Source organism: Pyxicephalus adspersus, chromosome 7 (genome assembly GCF_032062135.1).
Source record: "Pyxicephalus adspersus chromosome 7, UCB_Pads_2.0, whole genome shotgun sequence".
NCBI lineage: Eukaryota > Metazoa > Chordata > Amphibia > Anura > Pyxicephalidae > Pyxicephalus > Pyxicephalus adspersus.
This window is the reverse complement of record NC_092864.1, coordinates 22,896,664-22,915,970: the sequence shown is the minus strand read 5'-3', so window position 1 is coordinate 22,915,970 and position 19,307 is coordinate 22,896,664.

The following is a 19,307-nucleotide window of genomic DNA, read 5'->3' as shown; positions in this document are numbered from 1 at the left end:
GAAGTTACGATCTAGTTTATGTGGAGTTTTACCTAACAGTTTACTCCAATGGCATCCTAATATTTTGTGTATGCATTAATGTTTATGCCAATTAATAGACTGGTTAAATAAATAAAGAATTGTCCATTGTACCCTGTATGGTGAGTATTGTACCTACATTTCCTTTAAAAAAAGGTAATTTTAGAAAAAAAGAGTCTCAAACCAGAGACTGGGAAACAGAAGTTATTTAGTACGTGTATACAGTGAATTATGTAACTATTGTAACTATATATGTAACTATATGTAACTATATCTCTTAGCACCCATATACCCCCCCCCCCCCATCCTCATCTCAAACAAAGCATAAGCCCTTACGTATAATTGTATCTTTATGTGGGGAAAAACAATGGGTGTACCTAAATACTCCACATTTCAGAATCACATTCTCATTTTTCTTTCACTATAGCGCCACTCTGTTTAGCCAAAGAGAGAGAAAAAATGTCTGGTACTTCTAGGTATTGATTCACTCCATGGGATAGCACTGGTTATTGGCCTGCTGCTTTTACATGGAGTAAGCTCCAAATATACAGAACTATACAGTCCCCACAGGGGGGGCCTACCCTATGTCTTGTTTTGGACTATAAAAAAATCAACATTTTTCGATATTCCAGTTACCGTTTTTTCTGGCAACAACAGATTTGTTTTGGTCACTACAGATAGGTATAAATAAAAAAATATCCCCCTGGATCCAGGTGACTTTTTTTTTATCAACACTGCATGGCTGCTGGAGACAAAGCAACTGGTGCATATGAGCAGGAGTTACATTATCAGTGGCCATTCAATGGCCAAAGAGGATTGCCATCTTCTGGGAAGTCCCCCATGGAGCCAGCGGTGAAGATGGTTCCTTCCACGTAAACGCTGTGTTGACACCAATCCAATCATGAGGAAGGAAACCCCTGTTTCTTTCTCTCTGATTCTAGAAACAAGACATCAGAACAATACTTGTGTCTGACTCTCCCATCCATGAAGTGTACACAGGACAGCTGTGATTTTCTGACACAGCCAACAGAAATTTATTTTCATATGTCAAATAGCTATACAAATGTCTACGTTTTATCTGTAAGCTTTAATATACTTTTAAATGTATGTTAGAGCAAAAAAAGAACAAAAATATTCAGTACATCTCAGTATGCAATACATACACTATCTATTCTCCCTGAAATCTCGTACAACAATGTCAAATTCTTAGTTGTCCTCATTACAACATTATCTACTCTATGAATCACCTTGATTACGCAAGCATCCTACTTGGGTTCAATCTTCCCATCTATGTATCCTTATCACTCATCTGTCTGCAGAACACAGTAGTAGCCAATTGTACATTTCTGTGCAAATATTCTGATTTATATTGAATAGACTAGTGCAAAGGCTATTCAAACAACATGTTTCAAATCTGATCAACAAAATAGAAAAACCAAACCCAATTATATTTTATTCAATAAAATTCTAAACTGAATAGTTATGCATCATAGTTTTATTATATATGCTAAAAGTAAAAAGAGTACAGTGTATGTATCATTGTGTATAAAGGACTTCTCTCCTACAATTTAATTCATGTACTGTGCAATGATATATATTTGAACAAAGTATGAACGGGATAACTGCCAGTATCCGAGATATCACTGACTTTCTATGTTCACCTGCCAGTTTCAATTATCCAATTAATTAGGTATAGGAGGGCTTGTGAATAGAAGCCAATGTTCAGGGAGGAACCGGCTTTCTGGAGTCTTATCACAACAGAAACTGCTGGAAGGTTGGTGGTTAGATAAGAAACATACTGGAGGCAGAGCTTGTTCATGGAGTTATCAACTTGGAAATTATATTAACATAGCCTATAAACACAGCATTTTCTGTAAACAGTTTTAGCCACATATATAAGATAAGATATCTTTGAATACTGAGTTCAGTTCCTGCCACAATTACCATAATGGAGTTGTCACGCTTGGGAAGCTGGGGCCTCTAGGGGGAGCAGCTACAGCTTGCACAGGAGTGGTGTGAGCCCCGAGAAGGGCCAAGGCGCAGAGTCTAAGCAGTAACCAGGTCTTCTCCAGAGCCTCTAGTGGTAAGGTTGTTACGCTGCTGGTTACTGCCAGGTTTCAACCCTTGGGCACACCAGGGCAGGATGATGCACATTACCAAATCACTAAGCAAGAGAATTGTCAAGGAAGGCCGGGGTCGAGGCAGGCAGCAAACATGAAAGGTCAGGTACAAGCCTGAGGTCAAGAACCAGAAATCCAGGAAATAGACACCAGTGACATAGGAGGCACATGTGACACAGGAGGTACAGGGATTACTACAGACACAGAGGAACACTGGAGCAGCACAAGGGAACAGACAGGGAAACACCAGCCTGGGTAATAAGGGATTAACACAGGAGCTGGACATAGGAGCACTGAATTAAACAGCAGGTGTAGAGGAAATGCTCAGCAGATCTAGGGGGCTCGGCACTAGTGGAGACACGTTGCACGAACACTGAGTGCTGTGTCTGAGCCAGATAAATAGCTAAAGATAATTAGGAGGCTATTTACTGATTGACTGTTGGTATGGGTGGAACTCATAAAACTTGGGAGAGCAGGCACGTCCAGGGTCCAAACTGCTCGCATGCACAGGAGAGAGGAGCCTGTGCTTTAGCAAGGAGGAGGTAAGTGTGACCGGAGTCTGTTGATGTGAAATCCCTCAGCCATTCCAGTGTCCTTCCAAACTGGCCCTGGGTTTATTTTGTAAAGTTCTGGTCTTCATAATTTCTATACGCCTCTGGAATAGAGACTGATGTAAATGGCTCTTTATACCTTGACCAATAAATGTAAGTAACCAAAATGGAAATAAAAGGAAAATAATGTAAAGTTACCAAATGACAAGGGTGTGTATTTTCAGGTAGTCATTGGTATCAGGGATAAGTGTGTAAATAATTACTTTGATGTGTGAATTTTAAAACTACATCAATTAAACAACAGAAAAAAAAGTTAAAGACTTGTGTTACATTTGCATGTGGTACCCATCTGTCCTTACTGGTGCACTGCAATCCATGTAATTGTAATTGGATAGTTTTCCTCTGACCATTGCAGTATAATATGTGAGTTACTTCAGAGCCCAATATAAATTTGTCCTTATTGGATGAAAATACAGAGCCCAAGTAAGATTTCTACAGAGGCTGGAGGCCTGGTATAGTAGAGTATATTTTATTAAGACAACAACTTCTAGTGTATGAAGGCAAGTTACAAAAACTAATGTTGCCTGGAAAACAGCATACATATCTTTTAGACTTGGCTATACACAGAAAGGCAGCTCTACTGATCTATGGTAAATGAAATCCTGGGTGCCATGATTGCATGTAATTGTTTATTGGAAAGGTTTTCTCTGTTTGACTGCTAATAAGCCGTTATACCAATAACAAGCAATAATTGATCTACCTGGGCTCATCTTATTTGTGCACCAGTATACCAAACCACAACTTACATGACAATTGACTATGACGTACACATGGTTGAAGGATTGTTCTCTTTTCTATGTAGATAATGAATGACTTGCTATTTATATCAGTAGCAATCACCTTCTCACCAAGGAGTTAACCAGACACAAGCAGTGTAACCAGTGTAGGAAAAATGGAGGCTGTCACTGATGTTCTCTTTTCTGAAAATGCTAGTTGGTTGCTTAGACAAACCTGAGAATTTTACATCCATCCGGAACCTTGAACACTGCGGTGTGTGCCTTAAGTATTGGACACATGTTGCTACTAGTTCCAGTTCAGTATGGTTTCCAAATTAACTTTAAAAACAGTAAAATGTCCGCTCAGTATTTCTCTTTAATCTAAGGTATGTGGTTAGTCAGATTCTGTGTATTTAAATAGCAACTAAATAAAAAAAAATGTATATACCGCTCAAAAGTTAAGGGGATCACTTACAGTAATTCACATTCATTATACCGCCCAGCCAATTAACCTTCTGGGGTATAAAGCTATGCAGTTAGGAAGTATGAATGTGAATCAATTTTACCTGCCAATTTGCTGACAATTTTTTCAGCAATTCTGAATTTTGCTATTGCGCTTATCACTACTGCTTCTGTACTGCAATAAGGTTGCATAGGTGGGCCATCACAAGAATGTTAGCTGTACCTCAAGCACAGCTTTAAGGGCATGGAGCGGATACCAGAAGATGGGCATTTACACAAAGAGAGCTAGACAGGATTGTAGAAGGGTAACAACCCAGGAGCTTAAGCAGTATCTGTGTAGAGGACAGAAGGAGTACTGCCTGAGCCCTACAAGATGATACCCCAGCTAATTGTGTGCAATTTCTGACTAAACTTTGGAAAACAGACTCCATGAGGGTGGCAAATGAGTATAATATCCTTTAATGGGACCTTTGCTCTCTGCCCAGCACTGTGCAGCTTTGCCAGAGAACACCAGAATTTGCCACTGGTGCCTTGTTCTCTTCACAGATAAGTGTAGGTTCACGGTGAGCATATGTAATGGATGTGAAAGAGTTTGGAGATGCCATGATGATTGGTATGCTGCTTGCAACATCTTGCAGCATGATTGGTTTAGCAAAAGGTCAGTGAAGGTCTGGAGGAAGCCATACATATCTCCATATTTTAGCTAATGGTACCCTGACTGCTATTTCCTACTGGGATAAAATTCTCAGCCCTATTGGCTACTGCCTTACCTTGGTGCAGAAGGGCTTAAATGCCTCCTGGTGTCGCACGATGCCTGACCTGATGTGGCCAGAGTGTGTGGGCAGTTCCTGTATGACAAAGGTATTGTTGCCATTGTTTGGCCTCCACGCTCTCCAAACCTAAATCCAGTACACACTATGTACCTTCTCCAGGTAGCACCACAGAATATCAATAATGCCCTGATCCAGATATAGGAGGAGATCCCCCAGAGACTGTCTGCCCTCTTATCAGACATGCCCTGACATTGTAGGGAGGGCATACAGGCACAAGGAGGCCATGCACACTACTGGGCCACTTTTTAAGTTATGAGTTTGGTTCCATTGCCCATTCTTTGTGTCATTTTGATCACAATTAACTACACAAAGTATACCAATAAAAATGTACAACCAAAATATTTTGGTAATCAAGATGTGATATGTGATTTCTACATTCTCTTATTTTTTAAGCAGTGTATCACTGTTTAACATTCACTGTCTTGCAACTAAAGTGATCAGGTATGTGGCATGTAAATTGTAGGATATCTACATCATCAAATGTTAATTACACACACATTAGCTTTGAGTCTTTAAAGCATCAAAGATGATGAAGAAAGCCTTTTCTAATACAAACTCCAGCTGACTTCTGTAGAATAAAATAAATGTGCATGTAAACCTCAGCAATGATTTCCTCTGTTTGCTCCCTTTTGGTCTGTTAAATATACCAATGAAAGTATTTTTTTATCTGTGATAAGTGAAAATTTCAACTGTTGTGTGTTTTGCCTGCTTCCTATGTTATCTCCATGAGCCTAATTAGTTCTCTTAGTTCATATCTTCTAACTACAGATCAGTTAGTCTTTATGTTGTGTAAAATAGACTAGGAGGGGGTTTGAGAAGTTTACCAAAAGACAACTGACAGTGCTGACTCTTCCCAGTCGCAAAAAATGTTATGTGTTGTCATTCTACAACAGGACCAAGGAATTGAAAGCGTTATAGCATCTATCTATTGATCAGATGTTCATGTAGGCACTCATTGTAGGCAATGGAAAAGGCTTTGCTGAAGATTTTGTAAATTTAATGTAAAATGTATGGTCAAACACATACTGTATATCTATGAATAATTTATTTATGAGCCCACTCAAATGTACACAATATGAGCATATTGTCATATAGCATATTGTCTTTTGTTTCTTTTATTCATCTCTAAATGTCCTCATCCTCCTCTCAAAGTGACCACCAATATGATAACCATCATACAGAGTAGACACATAACATTATACTAACAATATGTTTTTTTATCACCAAAAAGAAGTCCTTCATGAAGCTCATGTGCTATCATTTGCATGTTTCATAAAAGGGAACTTTCCTGTTTGAAGTGATTCTAGGTATATTATCCCCATCCTTGCCTAACTGATGAGTTACCTAACTTGCACAAGTATTCAGGTCAGACATTCCGACACTACATGCTTACTCTGGGTCAGGGGCTGGAAACATAATGAAGCAAGAATAAGAACAAAAGTGGCAGAAGCTTTCATCTTCAAAAGCTAGTTAGCAATGACCCTTATCATACTCTTATCAAGAAAGATTCCCGTTAGTTAGACTTTTACAGCTCTGACAGATAAAGGAAACTATTAAGAATGCATAAAATTCCCAGACAGATTTGACATTTTGCTTAATCACAACTTAAAGTCACAGTAATAGATATTCAGATATAGAGAAGCCCAAGGGAGGAACTCCAACCAGCGAAAGGGAACCAGGCATCTAAAATTACCAAAAGTGCAAAAGATGATTTGCAACAATGGCAATGGGATAGACAAGTGCTTAAACACTTTTTTTCCCTGTATAGGTTTCAATTTTAGTTTTTTTATTTAATGACAGGGTTGCTTTAAAAAGTGTTGGTCGAATATCTCACTACTTAATTCGAAAGCTATTCGATCGAATAGTGAGATTGTTCGGGTGATCAAATGCCGAATTCGAACACTATTGAAGTCAATGGTAGGAAAATTCAGGTTATTTTTAGGGACTAATAAGAGCTGCAAGAGCAATCTTGCAGCTCTTTACTAGTTGTATGTATTCTTGGATAGAGTTTCCCTATCCAAGAACACAGGGCACTAAATGTGATGAATGGGGAAACTTGTCCCCATTCAACCTCTAGTGCCCGGGATCACCTGCAGGCACAGCTGTGTCCCCAAAGTTCCCACAGTCATGTGACTATGGGAAATGAACTGCAGATGAACTCTGCAGTTCCACTACGATCCCCGGGGCACTACAGGTTATTTAACCTGTAGTGCGCCGGGGATCACACACTCTTCTCAGTAATGCATGATGACTCTGCTGCAATCACTGAGAAGATTCCAGCCGGCAAGTATCTCTTACTCTGTAACATGCACAGTAATATGATACATTTGTTAAATTTTTCTTGCAATGGATAAAAGAAAAATGTAACAAATTTATCATAATATTACTGTGCTGGAAAGTGTATTACAGAGTAAAGCTGCGTACACACGGCAAATTTTTCTCGCCCGATAATCGGTATCGGCCAATTATCGGGCGAAAATCTGCCGTGTGTACAGTCGGTCGTCGTCCATCGTCCGACGACCGTCCTGGCGGATCCATGGACGATGGACGACGACCGATCCTAATGAAAGGGAAGGGGAGAGCGCGCAGCAGGGTGCCGCTCCGTCGCTCTCCCCCTCCCCTCTCCATAGAGCATGAACGGTGCTGTATGTACAGCATCGTTCATGCATCGTGCAGTCTTTTCTCGTTGGAAAGGATCGTGAAAGATCCTTTCCAACGAGAAAAATTGCAGGTGTGTACGCAGCTTAAGAGATATCATGTCATTGTAGGATAACCTGTAAAAAAAAAAATTAGTTAAATAAACACAAACACTCAATACACTAATTTACCTTTCATTTTTTTAACACATTTGTTTACATTTTTTTATCCAAATTTTTACCATCAAATCTTGATTTTTTTCGGGTCGGGTCTACCCAAATCTGAACGGCCATTTTCGGGTCCAATATAAGGACAACCCGAATTCGAACACCAACACTAGCTTTAAATATGATTTACAGTCCAATAGGCACCAGAATTTGACTACAGAACCCAATGCTCTTTGTAATTTAACAGACTTAAGCTACGTACACACATCAGATTTTTATCGCCCGATAATCGGCATCGGCCAATTATCGGGCGAAAATCTGCCGTGTGTACAGTCGGTGTCGTCCATCGTCCGGACGACCGACCTGCCGGATCCACGGACGATGGACGACAGCCGATCCTAATGAAAGGGAAGGGGAGAGCGCGCAGCAGGGTGCCGCTCCGTCGCTCTCCCCCTCCCCTCTCCATAGAGCATGAACGGTGCTATATGTACAGCACCGTTCATGCATCGTGCACTCCCTTGTCGTTGGAAAGGATCGTGAAAGATCCTTTCCAACGACAAAAATTGGCAGTGTGTACGCAGCTTAAGGCTGATATGCTGTCTTTGCCTCAGCAACAAGACTGTTGTTAATTAACTTGTGATAAGGGTATAATACCAGTTTAGCGGCCTGACATAGGTATACAGACAATAGATTCAAAAGCATTTTAAGGCAATTGCAAAGGAATATCAGTTAAATAGCACAATATATGTCCGTGCAGAACTACAAAGGGACAAAACAATCTGAGGCACATTTAGAGATCATTAAATTATATATAGCAAATACAGAGCAGATAATGATTTTCTGTAACTCCTAAATGTAATTTATTACAATGACGCTCTTTGTCATGGACCAAAAATAGTGTTGTGGAGGTTTGGCAAGGAAGATAAACTGTTTTTTCTTTCCTTGAAGGGAAACCACACTTTCGCATTGATGCTCGATTTTCATAACATAATATTATAGACTATTATGGATGAATCACCAACAATAATATTCATTATCCAAGCCTATAGTTAGGCAGGTTTTACTTTAGTAAAGAATAAAGCCATTTAATAGTAGCCCAAAATGACTTGGTATACCTTCCAACATTTGTACAGATGCTGGAACAATCGAATGGCTGCAGAACAGTACATTTTGGGAAAGGGCTGGGCCTCCAATTTTTAACAGTAGCCAAACCCGCTATAGCAACCTTTACAAAAGTTTACAGTCAAAAAATGGTGCCCCAGGAAAAGGTTTCTGCTCAGTGATCTTTTTTTTTTTTTTGTTAAAAAAGAACTCTTGTTATTTCTCCAGAATATTTAACCCTCTAAGCTTCTCTATTGGCTTAACATCTCCCCTTAGCTTATGATGTTAGGAGGCACTTTTCTGTCTGGTGATCTCCTAATGGGTGCCATTGAGGTCCAGTGTATTACTTCCATAAGGGCTGCATACAGCACAGCCGAGGGAGATTACGTAATTAGTCGTCTGCTCAACCATTCAGCCACTTTGCAGCATGCCCAGTTTCCCTCTGGATGTGGGCAGTTAAACTGAAATTTGTCATTTCAGCATCACCAGTTAACACTTTGGGCTATGCACAGCTGGATGAAATTAGAGAGTAAATGCGCTGCAGCCAGTGACTGAATTAGTTCCCGTCTACAGTCCTGTCCTTCCATTGGCCATTCATCCTATAAAGCTTTCCAGGCCCCAGTCACTAGTTGCCTGTTGTACCATTAAGCTTGCATTACCTGCTCATGGTGAGATATTCTACTGGAAAATTTGTTGCTGTCTCCACCTGTTTTATGACCTGGTGATTGTTAGCTACCAGAACCAACATATGGTCTGTCAGCACTCCAACTTTGTGTTGTCCTAGCCCCTCATATACTTTCCATGGCTGTCTGACTACTTATGTAAGGCTCTGTTTCTTGGACTAGAACTCCACTGGACCCTTCTGTATTGCATATAACTGTGGTTCCCCAGGTTCCTGACCCTGAACTGTCTGACCTTTTGTTGTGTCCCTGCCCGTGTGTCTCAGATGCCATCTTTTGTGCACAGAAGTCTTTGTGCCAACCGAGTGCTGGAACATCACAACTAGCCTCTTGAGGCTAAGGTACTATAGGTGAAGAGTGCAAAGTTAGATTGGGGTTTTGTCATTTGGTAAGCATTGATACTTGATCAGAACATGGACACTGAATGCTCTTGCAAATACTCCCCCAGTCATCTTGCTTTAAATTTCCAGGTACTGTGCAGATGAGAGAAATTTCCTATAATAAAAGAAAACATGTTTATATTTTTTTACTATCTATTTTAGGAAATGAAGGACCCAGTGTATTCCAAAACAGGCAATATATTAGGTTTCATTTTTCTCTTATGGCATGTTCTTGTTCTTGAAAGCAAATATTTTATATAAAGACAATAAAAAGATGTCTAGAAAAAAGGCTATAAATTTTCATTTTTAAGGTCGGCTGTGAGTCCCAATTTTACTGTCTTCAAACACTACCTTCATAAATGAAAATTTTCTGGGAGAGTCAGATGCCTGGTCTCCCCACTTCTCTGACTAGTTCCTCTTACCTGCTCCAACATCACTACAGCTTCAGTGGTAATATAGATGGAACCACAGCCATGCAGCGGGGGGGCTAGGCATTCAACACCACTGGAAGTGTCGATTGCTGAAGGCTGCCTCCCCGAGTCTTATTTTAAAGGTGCCTCTCCTTGGATTTCTTTGTTTTCCTAAGCAATTCAATTAGTAATTATTACTGTACAAAAAAGTGAAAATGATGGTGTGTAACTATACATAACAGGGACGCGGGCAATGATGAAACATTGGTTCCCCTCACTGTTCACCAAATGCATTTACCTATACTTTCATTTTATATAATTTAGGATCCCTGTATTAGAAATATAAATATATTGGAGCTGCTAGTGCTGCCTTAATGTCAAAATGAAAAAATAGAAAGAGCACTAAATGATAAATTTAAACAACACTAAACAAACCAGAATACACTCTTTAAATATTAATAAAAAAGAGTAGATATTTTGTTTTTCCAAACAAGTTTTACAGCAAATCCATTTTTGCTGAAATCCCTATGCTGTCCTTTTTTCTGAGCTTAGAAAATAAGGCAAAGTTGTGTTCAATTCAATAAACAAATCATTTCTCCTAAAAATTTAAACTAAACTCAGGTTTTCCCATTTTGTTAATATTATTTGTATTTATAAAGTGGCATCATATTCCATACATCATACAATATAGACAATGATGGGTAACAATACATTAGCAGTAATACAGTACAGTATAGAAAAAAAAAAACAACAATGTAGTTGAGTGCATAGAGAGAACTATTGCAGAAAAGACAGAAACAATATGAAAAGTGTTCAGCCCTTGCAGCCTAAGAGTCCAGGAAAGAGAGGGGCAGCCTCTTTTACGTTAGCAAATCAATTGCAAAGTTTGACTTTTGTCCCACCACCTAATACATGCAAATACTTCATTGGGGTCTGTGGCAGCCCCGGAGTACACATTTAAAACAATGTCAGAAATAACATCTCTCCAATCAAACTGTTTTCAAAGGAACAGTCCAGGCTCTAAATTAGCATTTTGGAAGCCTGATGTTGACTCCTATACTGTTGTGTTGCTCTCTAGAGTAATGTGACATGTTCCAAACTCCCTACCAGCAACCCTACTTTATTCAGAGGCAACATAAAGGCCCCTTTTAGACTTGAGGTTGAAGACCGCACAGTTAGCCATTTCCAGCTGGCGATCTTCAGCTACTATGTTTTCAATTTCACAAGTCTGAAATGGTCCTAAGTCTCCATAATTGTTCAGGTGGAGTAGAAACTAAGGTTCAGTGTTCATACAGCTGAAGTCCATACCAGATGTATATAAGTTTAATGCAGGCTTAGAATATAACTTTATCTTCGGATAAGACAGACCATTCCCACTGTAAGACTTCTTTAAAGCACATGTAAAATAAATAACAAACCGTATGCAGAAGCCAACGTGTGGACACATATTTTAGAAGGTCAATAGCTGCTCCTGTCAACAGGGATGTTACAAGTACACTGTTGCCTGGAAACACCACTTGTACAAGATGTGAAGAGATTGCTGTACTTTATGTTATAATCAGTTTAGGATGAGAGGCTTTGTGTGCTTCTCTGTTATTCACCTTTCACATCATCTGTATTTAAATTAAGGAGCCATTGTTTACCATGCAGGTCCCTGTTTTACATTTCTAATTGTTTATTGCAATAGAAAAATGCACCACAGCCAGCTTATGGTATAATAATTTATATCTCCACTGTCCGGTTTGTGGAGCCAAAATCAGAGTTTCACTGTGGACCAAGGTTCGAAAAAGAGAACTTTCTCCAACATTACTCCTGTGAAGCAAACCAGTCCTTGTTTACTATTGCGGTAAGCTGTCCTTTACACTGATTATCTTGCACATCCAGATGTCTGCATATGTATTCAGTATCTTTAAAATGTACAGGAGCCTGAAATCCAATTGGATTTTCCAATGTGTACAATGACCCCTATTGAATTCAGTGATTTTCTAGCTAGTGAGGCCCCCAAGTACATTTGCTTGCTAATATAAGGGGTGGTTGATTGTTGAGGCATTTTATACAATGTCCATGCATGTTCTTAGAGTTCTATGTTTTAGCACTGTAGGATTCCAAGCTCTTGTAGCATGGATTCTGCTATATGAAAAGGTTCTGAATATGTGTGCAACTACCTTGAGAAGACTTTAACATTAGCATAAACTAGTCGCTTTACTAAACAATTCTGGTAACTTACTGTGGTGCCCTAGATATCCAGAACAGAAAAGTGAATTTCATAGTGACACAGGAAGCAGTACAAATCTGGTAGAAACCATTTACATAGATTGTCTAAAACCAGAAAAAACGCTGGCTAACTAAATGTTTTTTGTGTAAAAAAATTGAGGCCTTCATGAAAGTAAACTCTGAGTCTATAGGTGCCCATAAGGTCAACAGTTTAGAAAAGTATAAGAGTTTGTCTGGCTTTTTCTTCTTCCACTTTAAAGTGAACAGATGATTAAGTTGATAAGTAAGATAATAATAGCAGAGCTATGTCTATCTTTTTTTGTGAAAGATCCTCCTCCCATTTGTGATCCCCCACCTAGTTAAGAATGTGCATGGCCTTTTTGTACAAACAAAGTAATTCTCCAATAGCTCCAATCACTGGGAGAAGAGGAAGAGTCAACTAGATTAATGTGCCTTGGAGGGCCTGGGTGAGGGTAGTAACACCACACTTTCTAATTTAGAATCAGAAAGCAAAGCCAGAAATGGAGCTGTCTGAGTCTGCATGTACTCTGAGTCCAGCCAGGTCCTCGGAACCAGGAGGGAACACTTTTGTGAACTTCTAAATCTGGTGTCCTAGTATAACACCATACACAGAGGCAGGTTTAGAAGTGCCAACTACACTAAGCCAGGTCCTGGGGCAATGTTTAAAAATCCAATATTTTATAATACCATTCAGGGTATTGCAATGTATTCCATAATTGGTGGGTGATTGTTCAAGATCCGGTCTTAAGGTGCGTACACACTTCCAATTTTTATCGTTCCAAACGAACGACGAACGATCGATTGGGCAAAAAATCGTTCGTAAAAAAGTAACCAACGACGCCGACGAACGAGGAAAGTCGCTGGAAACGAACGACCGGACCGGCGGATCGGATTGGACGACGATCGTTGAACATCGTTCGTGTGTACGGTCGTTCGTTGATCGTCCATGTTCAGAGCATGCGTGATGAACGAACGTCCGTTCACTTTCCTGTCGTGCACATAGTTCCTCTATCGCTTAAACGATCGTATCTATTGTGTGTACAATATCTACGAACGATCGTGTCGTTACCTCTATGTGCAGTATCGGTGCTATACGATCGTTCATATATATCGTGCAGGAACGTTCGTCGTTCGTTTTCCGACGATAATAATTGGAAGTGTGTACGTAGCTTAAGCTGTACCAAGCAGGAACCACTCATGACAGGCGCAGCCTTTCTTGATAAGAAATCATTCCAACTTGAGACCAATCTCCTCTGTGACAGTAGTCACAAGATTAAATACCCCAATTAGAAGTTTTCCTCTTATTCCTGTACCTGTATCATGTTCTTGTTAAAATCTGGGGACATAGTATTCTCAAGACAGCTACACTTTACACATTAAGCAAATAGAAGGTAAAGTAATTCTTACTGGCTATTGCTTGCCCTCACCTAACTAAAATATATTTTTTTTAATTTAGCCAATTCCAATAATAAACTTTCCCTAACAGCAAAGTTATAAATTACCACAATAGTAATAACAGTAACAACACAAAGCTAATTTTACATTTGTCAAGGTTTACCATTGCTTTTTGTTTATCTATCAGAACAATACAAAGATGTACAATCAGAGATTAAAGCAGAAGTCTTAAGATGTGAAGCTAGCCTAGAATTTGCCGGTAAACCTGTCTTGACCTAAATTCTGTCAACAGTATTCTCACGGGAAAATGTCCTCTTTTCATGCTTGGTAACCATGAGTGATTTTCAGCCAAAGACAGGTGACCCTGGACATTACCCAGATGTTTGATTTGAAGATTAAATTTTCTAAACCATTTAAAAATTATTAAGGTATTCAAGCATGACTGCCCAAAAGCACGATCATCTGGGAAAAGATGGTGTAAGTGGATATGTTTAACACACAGAAATCACGGATAGTAGAAAAGGCACTTCCAGCCTAGATCTTGAGTGAAGCTGCACGGTGCTTTAAAGGAGATTGCAAAGGCAGCTAATCATTTGTGCTACTAAATTAAATGTACACCAGATGTGTGCAACGTTTATTGGTGACCCTGTGACAAGCCCTGAGCATTTATGAAATACTTCCTTCTTTTGATCAGTTGGTCATTTGTGCCCGACACACACTTTTTTCATTTGTGATTTATCCAAACAACTAAAAGAATACAAAGCTATTTTGTATTGTAAAGGGCAGAGGGTGCAGTGCAGAATTAATACAAGGCCTGTCATTTTGTTGAAGACATGCAGGGTGATAGACACTGCATAAAATGAATATATAATAGAATATAATATATTGTGTATGACATAATATTTTAATTCAGGTACATATGCTTTAATGCATATGATTTTTTATTATTTTATCAGCTGACAACTACCTAGAATTACCTAGTTCTGCTTTGCTGAAAAAAATATGAATCAATACAGACTATCACTCTTGCATTTGTAGCACTGAGGTTCCAGGTTTGAATCTTGTCATATTTGCCTAGAGTTTGCCTGTTCTCTTCGTGTTTGTGTTGGTTTCCTCTGGGCAAATGCATTGGCCCTGATTTATTAAGGAACTCCAAGGCTGGAGAGAATACGTGTTCATCAGAGAAGCTGGGTGATCCAGCAAACCTGAAATGGATCTGGCCCAGGGTACAAAACATTTGCTAGCAAAAGGCAAGTAGGTTTGAAGAAATCCATTACAGGTTTGCTGGACCCTTTGGAGAACTGCAATAAATCAGGCCCATTGTACTGTACATCCCAAAAACATACCAGTAGGTTAATTGGCTTCCCCCTCGAAAAATTGCCCTTAGTGTTAATGAATATGTGTTTAGTGGGACATTGGATTGTGAGCCTCTCTGATGGACAGTTAGTGACTTGACAATGAATTTTGTAAAGTGCTGAGAATTATGTCAGAACTATATTATATGAATGGGATTCTCTAGGATTTTAGGAGTTCACTGTTCTCAGGAATAATTCACTTGGCTTAGTAAAAGAGGCAAAATCATTACTTCTGCCATTCAATCATATGCAAGCAAAATCACTCTTCCTGTCAAAGTGTGACAACTGTTCCTCGATAACAGTGTTTATCAACCAGGATTCCGTGGAACACTAGAGTTTCTGCAGAGATTGCTAGGGGTAACTTGATCAATAAACAGTTCATGACTCTCAGGAGTGAATCAAATGTGTTTGAAAGGAATTCACTAAAGTTGAGGTTAGGACTTTGTGCTGGCCACTGAAGTTCCCCCGTACCATACTCGTCATCACCATGCATTTATTGACCTAGCTTCATCCACAGGGGCCACAGTCATACTGGAGGATTAAAGGGCCTTCCCCAGGTTGTTCCCACAAGCTTGGGGCCACACAATTATCGAAAATGTCTTTGTAGCATTATGAAAATCCTGTACTGGAAACAGCTGAATTTAATAATTTGGAGAGCTGTTCATATGCTTTTGGACATAAATGTTGATATTCTGGTCAGGTGTTCACAAATGTCTGGCCATATAGTGCAAGTGGAGCGTAAATTAGATACAGATCTCCTAAAGCTTTGACTGTGTTTAATGGATTAGGAATGTTACAAATTCTATGGCTTTCATACACTTCAAATTCTTGTAAAATTCTATGGAATTCTTAGTACTTAAGCACTGCATTTTTTTACTTGGTTTTGGTAAGTTTAATAAAAATATCTTTTTGTTTTGGGGCCTCTGTCACACATACGGACATATGTTTCCCCTTTAAATATTCCAACTCTTTTGTTGTACACATTATAGATTTCAATGATGCACATGCACAAAAACACCACACGACACATGCTCCTCTTTACTATTCATTTTAGTGTTTTTTCCTAATGTGCATAACCGTCCAAAGGTATATAATGTTTTTCCTTTTAGTGCTGAACATGCAACATTTAAGGGTGAACTAGCCAGAATGGATAGATTTTCACTTCAAATCCATTTTCATGCTGTAAAACGGTGAGATTTTATTGTGGGAATATGGACAAATTTGAATGAACGGACCTTAAAGCTACACATATGCTTAGCATGAATGTTTTGGTTGTTCTACTTTTTATAATAAATACTTCTCGTATCTCAGAACTTTGGTTCTTTTGAAAGCTAGTCTTCCTCCAAGCAAAGTTAATTTTTCACTATCAAACATGAAGTAGAACTTTTAAGATCCGTTTACCCATACATAGTTTCAAATCATGGTTCACTTCAGTAGGTTCATGCCACCCTTGTGAAAAAAAACCCATGGTATCTAATGGTTTTGTTTTTTTTTATGAAATAACATATATATCTCAATGTTGTTTAGGTTCATACATTCAGCCAAATGGATTAGAGATAACAGAATACTTTATTGATCAGGTATAATAAAGTGTGTATAAAGCCACAAAGAAATATAAAATGCAATATAGGTTACTAGTTATTCTGTCTTTTTAACTCTATGTAGAAATTTCAAAACAATATTAAAAGCTTTTAAAACCTGTCTTCTTTAAACTACAATACCCCTCATCTTCCTTATGTTATAGAGAAGAAGGTGGTAGTACTACAAATTAGAGCACATGCACAGTACATTGAATATAAGTTTCCACTTTGGGACAGACAGCATATTACTACCAGGAATACTTGGAGAAAATAAATAAGCCTAAAAAATAAAATGTTTTTATAGGGACATAGGAGAAGATCTCAAGAAAAGTATATTGCTGTGTTCCCATTGTGCATAAAAAGCCAATAAATAGGTAGCAATTTTCCAGAGAATTGCTGTTTTTTTCTCTAGCAAATGTTGCTTGGTGTAAAGCTGTGTCAAGGCAAAAGAACATATTGGATCACTATAGAGAGACCAATACATCCTGTAGGATGCTTTTATTTTTTATTACTATTTATTATTTTTGATCTACTTTTTGATTTTCATTGGCCTTAAAACTGTAAGATCTCCAGGTATGTAAGTGTTGAATTATTTTGCGCCTAATGTTACTTCCTAGTATTCCACCCTAATTTTGTTCTTGTTATTAAAATTATTTCAGTCCCTTGCATAATCATGTCTGCAAATCAGGTATGCCGGGTTAAAGTTTTTTTTATGTGCTTCCTGCAATCAGTCACAGCAGGGGGGATATACTGCACTTTTTATTTTATAGTTCTGAATAAATAACATAAGAACAGATGCAGAGATTAAATCAAAGCCCAACGGAAAATCAGCCTTCTCATGTGAAAAAAAACATAACATTTCTGAAGGAGACTATGTTCCCAAAAGATGCCCCATAATTATGCCTTCTTGTCACATCTCTGTCCAAAATCTAGAGAAAAAATGTATTTTTTTTGGTCATAAGATCTCTAATGTGACTTCCAAAGCGAGTGAAAATAACTTAATCTTCTCTGTGGATTTGACTCATTCTTGGCTCCCATCGACTGACCAAATCCCTAAGCTATGGCTGGTTTGTCTCTGTCCGAGACAATGCTGGATTTTTTACTCCAAGCAAAATCCTTCACCTCAACCCTTCCATAGGCCTTTTTTTTTAAAGTCATATTAAATCCATATGACCTCTCCTGTAGCATGCACAACGCAGACTACATTGCCTATTAAAGCAGTCGTTTGAAAGGGTAGACGAAAGCTGCCCTGATACGACCTTGCAGTCAGAAAACTAGGCAAAGTTTGCTTACAAATACCCCTGTGTTAAAATTTCCAAAACTGTAGCAGGCTTTGATGGTAAGGTTGGCTTAGAGCCTGTTCACTTAGCAAAGTAAATTTTCTCTTTGCTAGGGAATTTTTCCTTTAACTTAGTGAATTAGGCGAAGCTCTACTGACTTCAATCATCCAATCCTGCAAAGTAAAAATCATGTTCTTTATTTTCTATGCACATGATTGGTTTCCCATTCAAACAGGGGGCCATATTATTTGAAAATTCTTAACATGTCTTATTGGATTCTTATTGAAAACCATATTGGTGCTGCTGCCAGACCTAAGATAATCTGAGGCACAAAAGCATTACAATGGGCACTGTATATATAGTCTAGTATGTTGTTAAAGAACAAGGTAAAAGTTAAATAAGTGGTTCCTAGGGATAACATTATATGAGTAACTTTATCCTATTTACCCATGAAAATCATTCTATTAGGTTAGAACTACAGTGGAGTGTTGTGGTAGCTCAGTCGTGTTGGTAAAATCATTGAGATGGAACTATTAGCTTTCTATGGAGTAAGCCACACAAGTAGTATGCAGTAGTATCATGGAGCAGTCAACTGAACAGGATTGGAGCTATAGGGCTGCTTTGCTTAAACATTTAGGCTGTTCTAAAAGAGGTCTGGGATAGTAAAATCTGTAGCAGGAGTTTAAAAATCACTAATCTAGCTTGTAATAAACCTATAGAAGCATAATTGTCTAATCATTTCTTTTGCTTAGAATGTCAAAACATTTTTTGAAGGTTAAAAAATGTCTGTGATTTTCAAGTGCAGTTGTAACTGTGAGTAAAGGAAGCAAGCCATATACCAGACCATATTTAGGAGTAGTTAATCAAATTTAACAGGACGTGTTCTTGTAATGCTTGTTTTGTAGAAAACCCCAGCATTATTACCTACACAGCATAAACCCCTCAATCCAATCGCCATGGAATCTGACACTGCGGATATTGGCAAGACCAGGAGGTACGAAATGTGTTGAACCATCCCATCCTAGGACATAACATTACAAGAACAAGTGAAGTTGAATGTGATATGCAATGATCTGGATTTATGAGAACATTCACAGATCTAATAGACCATTACTACAATTATATGTTGTAATATCAACTGAGTAGATATAAGACTTGAGATATGTTTGTTTTGGGGGATTTTTTTTCTGTTTTTCATTCACAGCTACGGTGTAGATCAGATGACCACTGAGATATGTTAGTACCTGTATAAGCATCATTGAGCCTGATTTAACCTCCCTGCCGCTATGAATAAGGAGTATTTTTAAATACTTGCCAGTAGCCTGGC